Source organism: Brienomyrus brachyistius, chromosome 25 (genome assembly GCF_023856365.1).
Source record: "Brienomyrus brachyistius isolate T26 chromosome 25, BBRACH_0.4, whole genome shotgun sequence".
Lineage (NCBI taxonomy): Eukaryota > Metazoa > Chordata > Actinopteri > Osteoglossiformes > Mormyridae > Brienomyrus > Brienomyrus brachyistius.
In genome coordinates, this window is record NC_064557.1 from 5,854,905 (window position 1) to 5,868,203 (window position 13,299).

The following is a 13,299-nucleotide window of genomic DNA, read 5'->3' on the forward strand; positions in this document are numbered from 1 at the left end:
ATTAATAAAACGCAGAGTAACAAGCAAACACTCTTCCTTGATGGACAGTAGATCAGTTAAGCGAGTCCCGCGCCTCCGCGCGCCGGCGTCTCGCGGTCTTCGCTCCTCCTCCGCGCGCTCCGCGCATGCTCACCGTTCCGCGATCGGTCCGCTTCGTAGCCGCCCGGATATCTTCGCCTCTTTGTTTTACCGAAAGTGGATTTTAACTCGGATTCAACCCAACATCCAGCCGCCGTTCGACTCTCCACGCAGGTCAGTCGCTTCCGACTAATAGGGACGGAGGATGTCCTCCTTTTAAAATGCAGGCGCGCTGTGTGTCACGGCCGGGAGTCTTTGGTTTGCTTATTATTTTTATTGCATGTGGTTCTTTGCTGTTGCTGGTATGTGCATGCATGTTTGTGGGGTGTAATGTGCACAGATGGATCTATGTGCATGACGACGCCGGGCCCCCTAATTAACCAACGTGGTCATCTAAGAGGTAGATAAGCGTGATCCGGATCGGCTCGCCGGTTCAAGGGGACGCACGGAAAGGGGCTGTCTTGGTCTTGAAATGAGCATAAGGCAGCATTATAAATGAATACGCGGTAATTCCCCCCCCCCTCCCGGTTTTCCCTGGAATTTCGTAGATGTTATCTACGATCCACCATTACCCTTTGAGCTCCCAAAGTTTCACTGGGATCTATTACAGATGTGTCTGACATCACAATCACATCTCTAATCCGCGGGGTAAATCGCATGTTCTTTGCTCGGGACCTGTATGGTACCAAATGGGAATTGCAGGACGCGCTGCAGTGATTGCATCGTAAAGTAATTAAACGGCTTGTCGTTGTCATTAGGAAAGCAAGTTCGCGTTAAAAACGTACGGAAACGTGTATCAGATGGAGGGGGGTCTGGGGGCTGGGGGGCTGCCTTTGACAGGCGCGGCTTGATCCCCGATCTCACTTTAATTCAACGAAAACTTTCTGAAAGGACTTTACGTGCCATAAGCCAGGGTCTTCCATTACTTTACAGGGTCTTCAATTACTCCCGTATATTATACACAGTCTGTTACTTGTTACTTATCGGATGTGTAACAGATCAAAGCTTCGTCTGAATTGATTTTTGCATAAGAACAATGTTTAAGAAACGTAGTGGAGAGAACCGGTTCATCAACCTGCAGTTATTCTCTGTGAAATGTCAGCAGGTCTGTTTGAGCAACTTGAAGAGCCTGAATGTTTTATATAAACCAAGTAACTGTAAATGACATGTAGTGCATTAAATACCGGGATAGTTTGCGGTCCAAAGCGTTTTATTTTAATGTACGATTTAATTGGCAGATATTGAAGTTATAACACTTCGCCTGTAGATCCCGCATTCAACTGTTTGTCAAACGAAGACACTGTGGCGCTTTGGGAGTATTTTGAATCGTTATCTATATCTCTCTTCCAGGAATATAACAACGTATTTCTTTCCAGAACCTCTTATTGTCGCTTCAGATGCTTTGCATTTAAGTTCCAGCATGTGGTCAATTACAAATCTACTGATTAGTCGCCTTTCTCTGAAGGTACATAGAACCAGGATTAATGCTGTGCGATGGTGGCTTATATGCGCGGAAATGAAATTTAAGCTGCATCAACAGACGTTCCCCACTTTCCCCGGTTCCAGTGAGATGCAGGGAGATTACCAGTCTGGTTTACCTCCTGCAGGTGAATATGTAGCCTTTGCTGATACGGTGTCCCTTTGACAGCTGATATTCCGTGAAAGTTTCAAGGGCTATTAAAAGGCATTTTAAAAAGCACGCATCACATTTGAATTGCTGGAAATGGCATTTTTAATTGCAGGTCTAATTTTTTAATGGATTTTAAATGTAAGGGCGATATTGCGGTGGATAAGCCTTGTTAAATGTACAGACTTGTGTGTCTGAACTTTAACGCATCCTTATGTGATTGCATTTTTTTCTGTATGCATGAATATATTTGTATCCAGGTAAAATCATATTTAATGTTTAACTTCTATGTGTTTATGTTTAAATGCCGCTTATAGTCACATTCTGTATTGTATCAAAATCTCAGCATTAAAGAACTCGTGTGCTAGGTATATATTTAAAAATGTCTTTGATCCAGTGGATTTAAGAAGAATCCTTTTAGCACCAGTGAGGCTTATATCCATGAGGAAATGGGCTTTCAAACTATGTGCAGATGTATGGATCTGCCTGCCTTGTGTTCAGTTAATGCTAATTAATTTTTAATTTTCTGCATTCACACAGCGTTCAATAGGCACAGAGTGGAAATTATATGACCTGTTTGCTAAACCTTGGCTGTTATGCAGTGGCCTTCTTATAGGGCAGTGTCTCTCAGCCCGGTCCTCGTGGAGCCCCAGACAATCCACATTTTTGCTCCCTTCCAGCTCCCTGTCAGACAGCCCACATTTTTGCCCCCCCAGGTACAGGTGAGCTGGGATGGAGCAAAAACGTGGACTGATTGAGGACCTATTTGAGGAACATTGTTGTAGGTCACAGTTACACTACATTTACGGCCAGGGGGAGAACGGAAACATCGCAGCGGGGGGGGGGGGGGTTGGTATTAAGGACAAGGGCTTGTACCGTGAAGGGTGCAAGGAGACCGACTTTTGTAACCTTCACACAGGGACTTACGCTCATCAGCAGCTGTTAAATGGCAACATATCTCAACCCAGTCCGCAGGAACCTGCAGACTGTCCACATTTTTGCTCCCTCCCCACTCCCTGTCAGACAGTCCACATTTTTGCTCCCTCCCCGCTCCCTGTCAGACAGTCCACATTTTTGCTCCCTCCCCACTCCCTGTCAGACAGTCCACATTTTTGCTCCCTCCCCGCTCCCTGTCAGACAGTCCCCATTTTTGCTCCCTCCCCGCTCCCTGTCAGACAGTCCACATTTTTGCTCCCTCCCCGCTCCCTGTCAGACAGTCCCCATTTTTGCTCCCTCCCAGCTCCCAGCACTCCTGAATTAATATTGTTTAATTCAGGTGTTCTGGGAGCTGGGAGGGAGCAAAAATATGGACTGTCTGCAGGCTCCTGAAGACACTATTCTAGAAGAATGGGGTTTGGGTTGGGTATTCCCTAAGGCGATGTTTTAACTTAGGAACAGCCTGGTAATATGGTTATTAGATGAAATGCTCAGAATACAGTTATATGGAGTTTGTTCAGCTGGATAATCTGTAAAACCTCATCTTTGATTCCAGTTACGCTCTGACTTGGATCTGTTAGGCTGGAGAGAGGGTTCATTAGAGGGGGTGGGACAATGTCTCCATGAAATGGGGGGGTCCTTCTCCTGATTTAGCGATGCCACCCTTTGGCTGTCTGTACCCAGAGCAGGGCTGTCAGTTCAGTCTATTTGTGGTGCTTCTGTAACATTAGCTCTGCTTGGCTTCCCTTCATTGATCGGGTGCAGCTTTTATCACAGTGGCCCTGTTTAGTGTCATGTAATGAGGGGAAACTTAGAGATAAAAACAAAAATGTGTGTTTTTCTGGTGTCTATAGAGGACTGTGTAGAAAAGGTCAAACAGACAGACAGACAGACAGACAGACAGACAGAGATTATCAGACAGACAGACAGACAGACAGAGATTATCAGACAGACAGACAGAGAGAGATTATCAGACAGACAGACAGACAGACAGAGAGAGATTATCAGACAGACAGACAGAGATTATCAGACAGACAGACAGACAGAGATTATCAGACAGACAGACAGACAGACAGACAGAGATTATCAGACAGACAGACAGACAGACAGAGAGAGATTATCAGACAGACAGACAGAGATTATCAGACAGACAGACAGACAGACAGACAGACAGAGAGAGATTATCAGACAGACAGACAGACAGACAGACAGACAGAGATTATCAGACAGACAGACAGACAGACAGAGATTATCAGACAGACAGACAGACAGACAGACAGACAGACAGACTGCTCCACGGGACGTGTCCCTTTCATACCCCCCGCATTTCATGTTAAAAACTTCAGGCTGCAGTCACACCTACTGTATAAACGCTGTTATAGCTGGCGGGGGTGGGGGGGTTTGGGGGGTTCGGGAGGTTGTATAAACCAGTGTTCCTCAACCTGCCCCTCAGGGACCCCCAGACAGCCCACGTTTTTGCAGACTGACTGGCAGGGAGCTGGGAGGGAGCGAACATGTGGACCGTCTGGAGTCCTCAAGGACCGGATTGACACACTGGCATGAAGGCAGCAGTGACTCCAGCTGTCTTACCTTCTACACTGTAACTGCCTCCACCTCTTATATATTCTTCCCTGTTAATTCACTTGGCATGTAAGGCACCGGAAAATCCCCACGGCCTCGTCACTGTACTGCAGCGTGGGTGAGCTGACTAAACATTCATCTTAAATTGCATGTTGGGCCCAAACTCATGTTTCAAACTCGCGTGTCACCAAGCAGACCCCCCCGCCTCCGCCATCGCCATGCAGAATGGCTGCTTCTAGTTGTCCTTGCCTCCATTCGTGAGATGGAGCTGTCGTTTGAGATTTATTCGAGCTGGGGGCTTCGACGCACGAAGCTGCTCACACATGAGTACGAGGCAGTACGGGTCCTCGTCAGCGTCCCCAGTTACCATGGCTGCGTTCCCTGTGCCGCTAACGATTCTGAGGGCCGTGCCTGCGTTCCCTGTGCCGCTAACGATTCTGAGGGCCGTGCCCGCGTTCCCTGTGCCGCTAACGATTCTGAGGGCCGTGCCTGCGTTCCCTGTGCCGCTAACGATTCTGAGGGCCGTGCCTGCGTTCCCTGTGCCGCTAACGATTCTGAGGGCCGTGCCTGCGTTCCCTGTGCCGCTAACGATTCTGAGGGCCGTGCCAGCATTCCCTGTGCCGCTAACGATTCTGAGTGCCGTGGCTGCGCTCCCTGTGCCGCTAACGATTCTGAGTGCCGTGCCTGCGTTCCCTGTGCCGCTAACGATTCTGAGTGCCGTGGCTGCGTTCCCTGTGCCGCTAACGATTCTGAGGGCCGTGGCTGCGTTCCCTGTGCCGCTAACGATTCTGAGTGCCGTGGCTGCGTTCCCTGTGCCGATTCAGGTTGTTCCTGTGTGTGTCAGGAAAGCGACTTCCTGAGTGTGTGCTCACTGTGTTCCTCCTGCCGTACTCGGAGCGTGAGTGACATTCTGCATGAACATCCCACTCTGCTTCCTTCTGTCTTGCTTTTTCTGCTAGTTTGGTAAAAGCTAATAAAACTCGATGCGTGTGTCCCGTGTCAGAGCTCCTGGAGGCCCGTGCCGTTTAGGGGTAGCTAATTGCCCTGTCTTTACAGGCAAACACTCTAGCACACATGCACACTTTAACACGTACGCCCAACTACGCAACTAGCGGGTCCACACACACCAAACGCAGCCAAACTGGCCTAAATCCAGGAAATACACAGGCTGGCATACACTTACCCATAGTTCTTAATTCAGCTGATGAAGTCCATTGTAACACGGCAGGGGTGTACGGGACACCTCCCTGTTTCCTGGGGTTTGCATCACTCTGGAGACACCCCCCCCTCCATGAACTCCATCCCCCTCAGGCCAGCAGTGCTCTTAGAAGGACGAGCCCAGTCGCATTCTTTCGCCCAAGTGTGTCTGCCGGACTCCCATAATTCCATGGGGCTTGGGTGCAAAGGCAGGAGAGGCCTGTCAGGCCTGCAGCCGAGTGTGGCCTTTGAGCAGGTGTTCCGTGGGCCGCACCATGTACCAGACGGAGGCCCTGAGCCGGATGAGAGCGAGCCCCTCCGCTAACGATACCCTAATCCTGCGATTTCATGGGGGGGGATCCGCTTTATTACGCTAAACCCGCTGGACAGCTGCAAGACCTCCTCGGATAATGAATCACTATGGCAAGGAATTTCTATTAGGATGATTTATTAATTAGGGGGAATAATTAAAACCGATTATGGTCAGCAGAGACTCTCCCTCTCGCTGACTATGAAAACAAACATTAATGTCTCCCTCCGGTAGAGCTCAGTCAGACTGGGGTACATCTCTCTACCTGTTCAACAGCAAACATCACTACCATCACTCTCTGGGTGAAACTCTGTAATTTATGTCGCTGGAATGGAGAAGATGGTTTTCCTGGGGGATTCTTGGCTTCTTTTCAAAGAACAGGAGACGGTTTTTGAAATGAACATGACATAATGCAGTGTTTGCTTTTTGAACAATGCATATCCCAGCATGCTCTGCTTTGTGACACACGCCCATGTATATACAGCTGAGAGTCATACCTGGGGTCCACGTGCAGATTTGGCCATTTATCCTGCATCCTACTATATGACTGTATGACCCTTTTGTGCGTGTTGGAGATGGAGCTGTTTTCCTGTCTGTTTGCGTTATTCCCAAAGAACCAGCCTTGCGGCCTAAAGCCCCGGGTTTCGGAAGCATCGTTCCTGGCCAGTTTTGGCCCGATCCCAGCCTGCAGAGAGTATCGACCATCTTCCCGGCCGTCGGGTCCCCTAAGGGTCTTAAAGGTATGGAAGGGCTGCTGAATATTTGATGCGCTTTATGGTGGAGAGCAAAAGACCTGAGGAGCCTTGCGGGGGAAACCGACAGGCTCGTTTAACTCAAATCTGGCAGCACCAGGCTGAACGGGGGTCCCGACCCAGTGAGCGGCTTCAGCTCCTACGTGATTTCAGCATCTTCAGATCAGAGTCACCCCAGAATCAAGCTTATTTTAGTTTCAGTTTAGTAATAGAAGAAACCTTTTTGTCTACCTGATACTGACATTGTCATCTCAAAGTTCCAAACTAATAATAATATAATTATATATTATTAATTAATAATAATAATAATTATTATTATTATTATTGTTATTACTGTGAGTGTAACGATTCTCCTAATACATGATTCGGTTCAGACGACAGATCATAGCTTTTTTTGGGGGGTTGGTGAACAAGACAAAATGGGGAGAAATTTCTGGATTTTATTAGTAAGCGACAATTTGGGACACTAAAGAGGGCTGTTACCCACCTTCACCCAATGAAACTGGCCTAGTGCGATAACTCCAACATGATTGGACCAAAACAGTCATGTGACACATGTAGTTGGAAGACTATAGATATAATAATAATAATTATTAGTAGTTGTAGTAGCAGTGAGAGTAACAGTAAGAGTGTTAGGAGTCTTTTGCACTATTAGGTGGTATATGTGCACCTGATGACATGATATCCTACGATGAGAGTTGGAGCCTCAAGCCTTTTCTGTGGTGTAGTAGAGACTTCGATATGCACAGCCATTTGGAGCTGGGGGTCGCACAGGGTTGTTATTGGCTGTTTTGAAGGAGGCGGGGCTTAGAGCTGTGGCCTTTTAAGGAGAGGTAGATAAGGGTTAGTTAGTAGGCGCTGTGAGCCCGTGGTGGAGTGGTCTGAGATGTGACGGACGGTGGCCCCTTTGTGTGCTCGAGTGGCCCCTTTGTGTGCTCGAGTGGCCCCTTTGTGAGCTGGAGATGCCTCTGGGTGAGGCCTGGGTCAGCCCCCATTGTGGGGGGGGGCGTAGACGCATCCGTTTGTAGCGTGGCCTCAGACAGAGAGGCGAGCAGAGTGCCTGACGGAGGCTTTGGCTGTCCGCCGTCCCGAAGAATCATTAATATCATTCTGCGGTCTGACGTCTTCATTTACCGGAGTCGTTACTGACTAAAGCCTGCAGGATACGATAGACGGGGGCGATATTTAAACTTCTCTGTCTCCGGCATCACGTTACAGGGGTCCCTGCAGTTGCTGTCCCGCCCGTAAGGCTATTACTTCGCGCCGAGCCTGACGGCCAGGTGATCTTCTCCCGTAGCCGGAGGCTCTCCCACCCAGAGAGAGGTTTCACACTTTCTTTAGCGACGCTTGATGGCCACACGGCTCCGCTAGCTGGAGGGTTTCCTGCGCGGCCCCTCGTCTGCTCCTTATTAGCACGAATCGCATGCAGAAACGTCAACCCAGAGGTTATGTGCATGTAGATCGCTTTCCCATTAGCTACCACTTTCTTGGGGGCAGATACCATTTCCTGTTGTCTAATCGCACTGAATCGTCGTCATGACGATGATGATAATGCGCATGTTGATGATAATGAATGTGCTCTTGGTCTGTGCTTGGTGTTCTGTTCCACTCTTTCTCCATCGGGTTATGTAGCACAGAGGGGTTTAGACCAAACACACTTCTGGGGCACAGATACAGTAACGGCACTTCCCAGAGAGTACTACTCAGAAATCCGCCCAGGGAGTCTCCTGACTCATGCCCTGTGACTCCTGGGACAGACACTCGTCTCACTGTTGCTGTGTCATGGATAAGCAGCGTAGAAGATGGATAGATTTTTCAGTTCAGTTAATTCATATTGGTCATATGTTTATGTAGCACTTTGCTGAAGTAGTTGCACAATAGTTGAACAATTGAGTAACAGAAGCTGCCCAGTACATATACATAAATATAGCCCTTTTAATACTGAATTAATTTAATGGTGATAAAAACTCCTGTCCTAATTATACAGATATTAAACTCCTGAGGGGTCCCCCACCCCCAAGGCACACTGCATGTATACATGTTGGCTCTGAGGGTAAGAGATGAGTGGTAGGGTTAATGTCATGGCGGTCAGCATTGGGTATCCCAAAATCCTTTTCTGCGGGTTCGCACTCCAGGCACTGCACATGATGGAGGGAATGGATCCGAGGTACACATATTTATTATAGTGTATTAGTGACATACAGCAACATGTACAGTGATAACAGAGGCACTATTCACAGTAAGCTGTACTAAGATTAAAACAGGGTACACCGGTCTTCAGTTCTGAGTGTGTTGGGGGGGAATCCTTACAATGGCAGACTGTGCCATAAACTAACCTTGTAACTGAGCACCCGACAGCCAAATGTCCATGTATTTATTTAAGGGATGTGGTTTGGGAGGCTGCACATCAATCCTGTGGAATAAGCAGGGGTCTGACCTTTCAGCACAAGCGAGAGAGGAATCGGCACATCCATCCTGAGCTGAATGTTCGCCTCTGAAAGGACACCATCATATTCTTTACTTACCAGGGCGTCTGTAGAGCGTAGAGAGCGACATTCTCACATGCCGGTAGATGGTCTCTAATCTGCTGTGGACCGAGGCAACTTTAGCATTGCAAGATTTCTAAGCTGTAAGACATAGGTCTTAAATAAGGAGTTAACATCACATTTAATTTATTTTACAAATGCTTTTATTGAAAGCGACATACAATTGAAAGTGGCGTCAGACGGTCCATGGTGCAGTTAGGATCTAAGGGCTTTGCTGAAGGAGCCAGCGGTGGCATCACTTTTCTGACTGGGATTTGAGCCAACAACCTTCTGGTTATAGGTACAGTGTCCTGGCCCCATGGGTGTTAAACTAATAATTCATGAATACATCGATCTGTGTCCCATAACTGCTTCTCCAGTGCAGGTTTACACTGAGGCACAAAGCAGGGGACACCCTGGATGGCGTGTCTGTCCATTGCTGGATCCGCACCCACAAACACTGTCACACTCTATGGGCTGTCAGTCACTATTTCACCGGGAGAAAATGCCCAAAGCGTACAGATGCAGTCAGAGCTGGGGTTCCGATGCATGATGCTACGGTGCTGTCTGTGCGCGTGAATATGACCCAGTGATTACGAAACGGAGTAAAATGGCTCTGAGTGAAGTTCTGATAACAAGGCTGTTCTGATCCGTCTTGTTAAACCAGTGTAATAAAGGCAGATTTAGAAAGATGACTATATTGACTAGTAAATGGTATGAGGGGGTATTTTAAAAAATGGTATTAGGTATTATGTCTTAATTGATTATTTTTTTCCCCATTGAGTCATTAACTGCAGTAAAATTACAGCAGAAATTCATCCACGGCCTGCTGTAGTTCAGTGCATCGGAGTTTATGGCTCTCGGCCGATATTTATGTGTTACCCAGTTCACTATGAAATAGTCCTTGTAGTCATTTCTGCTGGTGTCGTAATCGGCAAATCAGCAGCCTTTGTAATACGAGGTTAGCTATTGTTCCACACAGGAAATGAGGTGTTTGTGCGTTTGTTGTCTGGCTGGGAGTCCAGTATGCAGTAGGGAATGGTTTAGGCCCGGAGAGAAGACAGGACTTTCCGGAGCCATGCTGCCACTGCGGTCGCCATAGTATTAGGGAAGGCCTGTAATATTAAGATGAGTGTCACGCAGAGCGTACAGTACACTGTGATATTGTCAGTCCATTGAATGAGCGACATGTAGCTCTTCATTCATCCCTCAGTTTCTGGTCCGCTGGTTTTCATCCAGAGCCTCTCTGACGCCCCTATTACATACATCCGCCATCTCATGAGTATTACTGCCGGAACTAAAATTAACATTTTTAGATTAACAATAAACTGTCAGCGAATGACGTTCAGGTTATTCCTGGGAAATCGTTCAGTGGTCCGTCGGTAAAAATCTGTTAGCCTGATTTGAGAGAGAGAGAGAGTGAGAGAGAGAGAGAGAGAGAGAGAGAGAGAGAGAGAGAGAGGGAGAAAGAGAGAGACAGAGAGAGAGAGAGAGATGTATCTAATGAAAACTGCACAAATGATGCTGAGGTCTTACTGACGGGGCAGAAAATGTCTGCTGAGCTTGTGCGGGTCACCGTCAATATGTACACCAAGATCGGCTGATATTACAACCTTGTCTGATTTAGCTGCTAATTCACAAATGAGGCGCCAAAATTAAGAGTCATGGAATCAAACCTGAAAATTCAGCGGTTGAATTGAACATCTTCTACTCAGTGGCAAAATTTTCACCCACCATATCCAGGAAACTGTATGACTTTAAGACTGAATAATATGTAAAATACCATTTATGCTGAACCATTCGGAAGACTATTAGGCAGTGGTATGCAGACTTTTTTTGCATTACTAAGGTTTTGTTGTGGCTTATATATTTTTCATCATTTTTAAAGGTAGCATTAATACAGAATTTTTGGTGAGTTAGAGCAGTATTTCTCAATCCGGTCTTCCAGGACCTCCAGACAGTCCACATTTTTGCTCCCTCCCAGCTCCCTGCCAGACGGCCCACATTTTTGCTCCCTCCCAGCTCCCTGCCAGACGGCCCACATTTTTGCTCCCTCCCAGCTCCCTGCCAGACGGCCCACATTTTTGCTCCCTCCCAGCTCCCTGTCAGACAGTCCACATTTTTGCTTCTGGGAGCTGGGAGGGAGCAAAAACTTGGACCATCTGGGGCTCCAAGACCGGGTTAAGAAACACTGAGTTAGCGAATAGCCAGAACTCCATATAAGGATCTGTGTTGCACTTTGTTGATTAGTCATTGTCCTCCAAAGCCGCCCCCCCGCCCCCCCGCCCCTGGAAGTATCGCCACCCCCCTTGTATCATAATCGCCTCTTATGTCCTCATGGTGTCCCTGCTGTCTCATTGTCATAAATCCCACCCCACTTGGGATAATCACCTGTGGGTCCTTTTGTTCCCCCCCCCCCCCCCCCCCCGAAAAAAAATGGCAGCTGAAAAGGGGGAGCTGGTTTGTTTCTGGATGTACAGGCAACACCCGGGTGGGGGGTCACCGTATTTCCCGCTGTCTCAGACCCCCTTCGGTTAAGCCTGCTTCCAAGATTAACAAACCACCCAGAGGACAAAAAGTTTTGGGTGGGCCTTATCACACTGGCATCTCCTAATATAATCTTCATCTTTTAATTAAAAATTTCCCGGAGAATAAACTTTAATAATGCAGTAAGGAAGCATGTGCAGTTAATTTAGGGTTATTAAAGCAGATAATTCACCAAAGCATATTTTATTTGCTTTTATAAATAAATGTAACATGTGCAGCTGTTGAATTTGAGATTTGACAGGGAGCCTCTGTCGCCGTGGAAGTTCTCGGCTGGTTTGCTCCCTGAGAGGTGTGATCCGGAGCGACCGCATTGTCACAGGTGGCAGTGCCTCACGCCGCCTGCTTGTGCTGGGCGGGTTACGTAACCAGCCCAGTTCTCGGTGCAGATCCGCAGGCTGGCAGCCGAGCAGCCTGACGAGTTAGCTGGCCGTCCTGTGCGGCCTCGACGCTGGCAGCCGTCGATGAAATGTCCCGCTTTGTCACACAAATGTACTGAATATTTATATTTCACACTTATTTCTCGAACTGCAGGACCACGCAGAGACTTTCTGAGGGGCGACTATTCAGAGGTAAAAAAGGGAGACTTGGTACTGGGCACAAAGTGACAGAGAGCCGAGTGAGCAGGGTCAGCCTCCGGAACAACCGGGGGGATAAAGGCCTTGCTCAAGGGCCAAACATTGACATCGCGCTAGTGACTATGGGATTTGAACCAGCGACCTTCTGAGTGGGTCACATACAAACACGTGGCCATACATGTTAAACTGGGGTCGTCTTTTCCTTTCCTCCCTGGGCATTACCTGATTAGTTTTGCTAATTACGGAGCTTTTCCCGCTTCTTACTGAAGGGTTTCTTAACATAGCATAGTGGTGCTTCATTAATCGCCGTGGGGAAATTCTCTTTTCGCCTTCCCCAACTTACTCTCCATGAGACACACAGACGCAAGCTTTGGGGTGGGGGTCCGCCAGCACGCAGCGCCCCTGGAAATGGGGGTTAAGGGCCTGTCTCAGGGGCCCGGTGACATGTGACCGTTCTGCTGAGGCCGGGGCTTGAACCAGTGACCTTCCGCTCACAGGCACAGAGGCTGAGCCCCACGCTGAGAAGTTGCAGTCAGACCGCGATGCTGATCATTGTACCCGTGTTTATGTGTGTGAAAATATAAATTTTATGTGTTCCTCTCACAGTACATTAGCATTTAAATTAATATGCTATTAATGAGCTGCGAACTAATATGGAATAATTTAAAGGACGTCATTTGCCATTTTTTGTGACATGTTTGATGCGGTGTGGCTTAGCGGGTTTGGACTCGAGCAGCGCCTGAACCCGAGTTACTGTGACCCTGCCTTCTCAAAAACAGTATGTGGGTTTGGATAAAAGCATCTGCTAAATTAATTAAATGGAAGTATAAATATTTGAAGTGACCCAAAATGAAATATATATATTCTTCAGCTTTCAAATAATTGCAGAATCCTTTTTAAAGAAATCCACAACTGTCAAGAAAGGTTTAGTCAGAATCCAATCCAGAGCTTAATGAAACAGACTTGTTAACGGTTTTGATCGGAGATAAAAAGCCGGAGGCCTGCATCACACAGCTGGATTTCTGGTGCAGCAAGAGAACTTGTTGGATTTAAGGTGGTCTGGGCTAAGTGTAAGTGAATGAAGATAAAGGCCATTTAAACCGGGCTACCTTAACTTGTATTTATCTAGCTGACTAACAAATCTTGTTTTGTGATTCAGGCCCCAGGGTTA

The 13,299-nt window shown here is 47.6% G+C and overlaps 1 protein-coding gene across 1 annotated transcript in view; it reads left to right on the top strand.

The window, feature by feature from the left end:
• Positions 1-128: 128 nt before the first annotated feature.
• The window catches only part of LOC125720466 (polycomb group RING finger protein 3-like), a 37,667-nt gene continuing 24,496 nt past the window's right edge, over positions 129-13,299 (top strand). The window contains exon 1 of the mRNA XM_048995939.1: positions 129-252. The gene's annotated coding sequence lies outside the window, so the exon portion shown is untranslated. The remainder of the gene's footprint in view (positions 253-13,299) is intronic.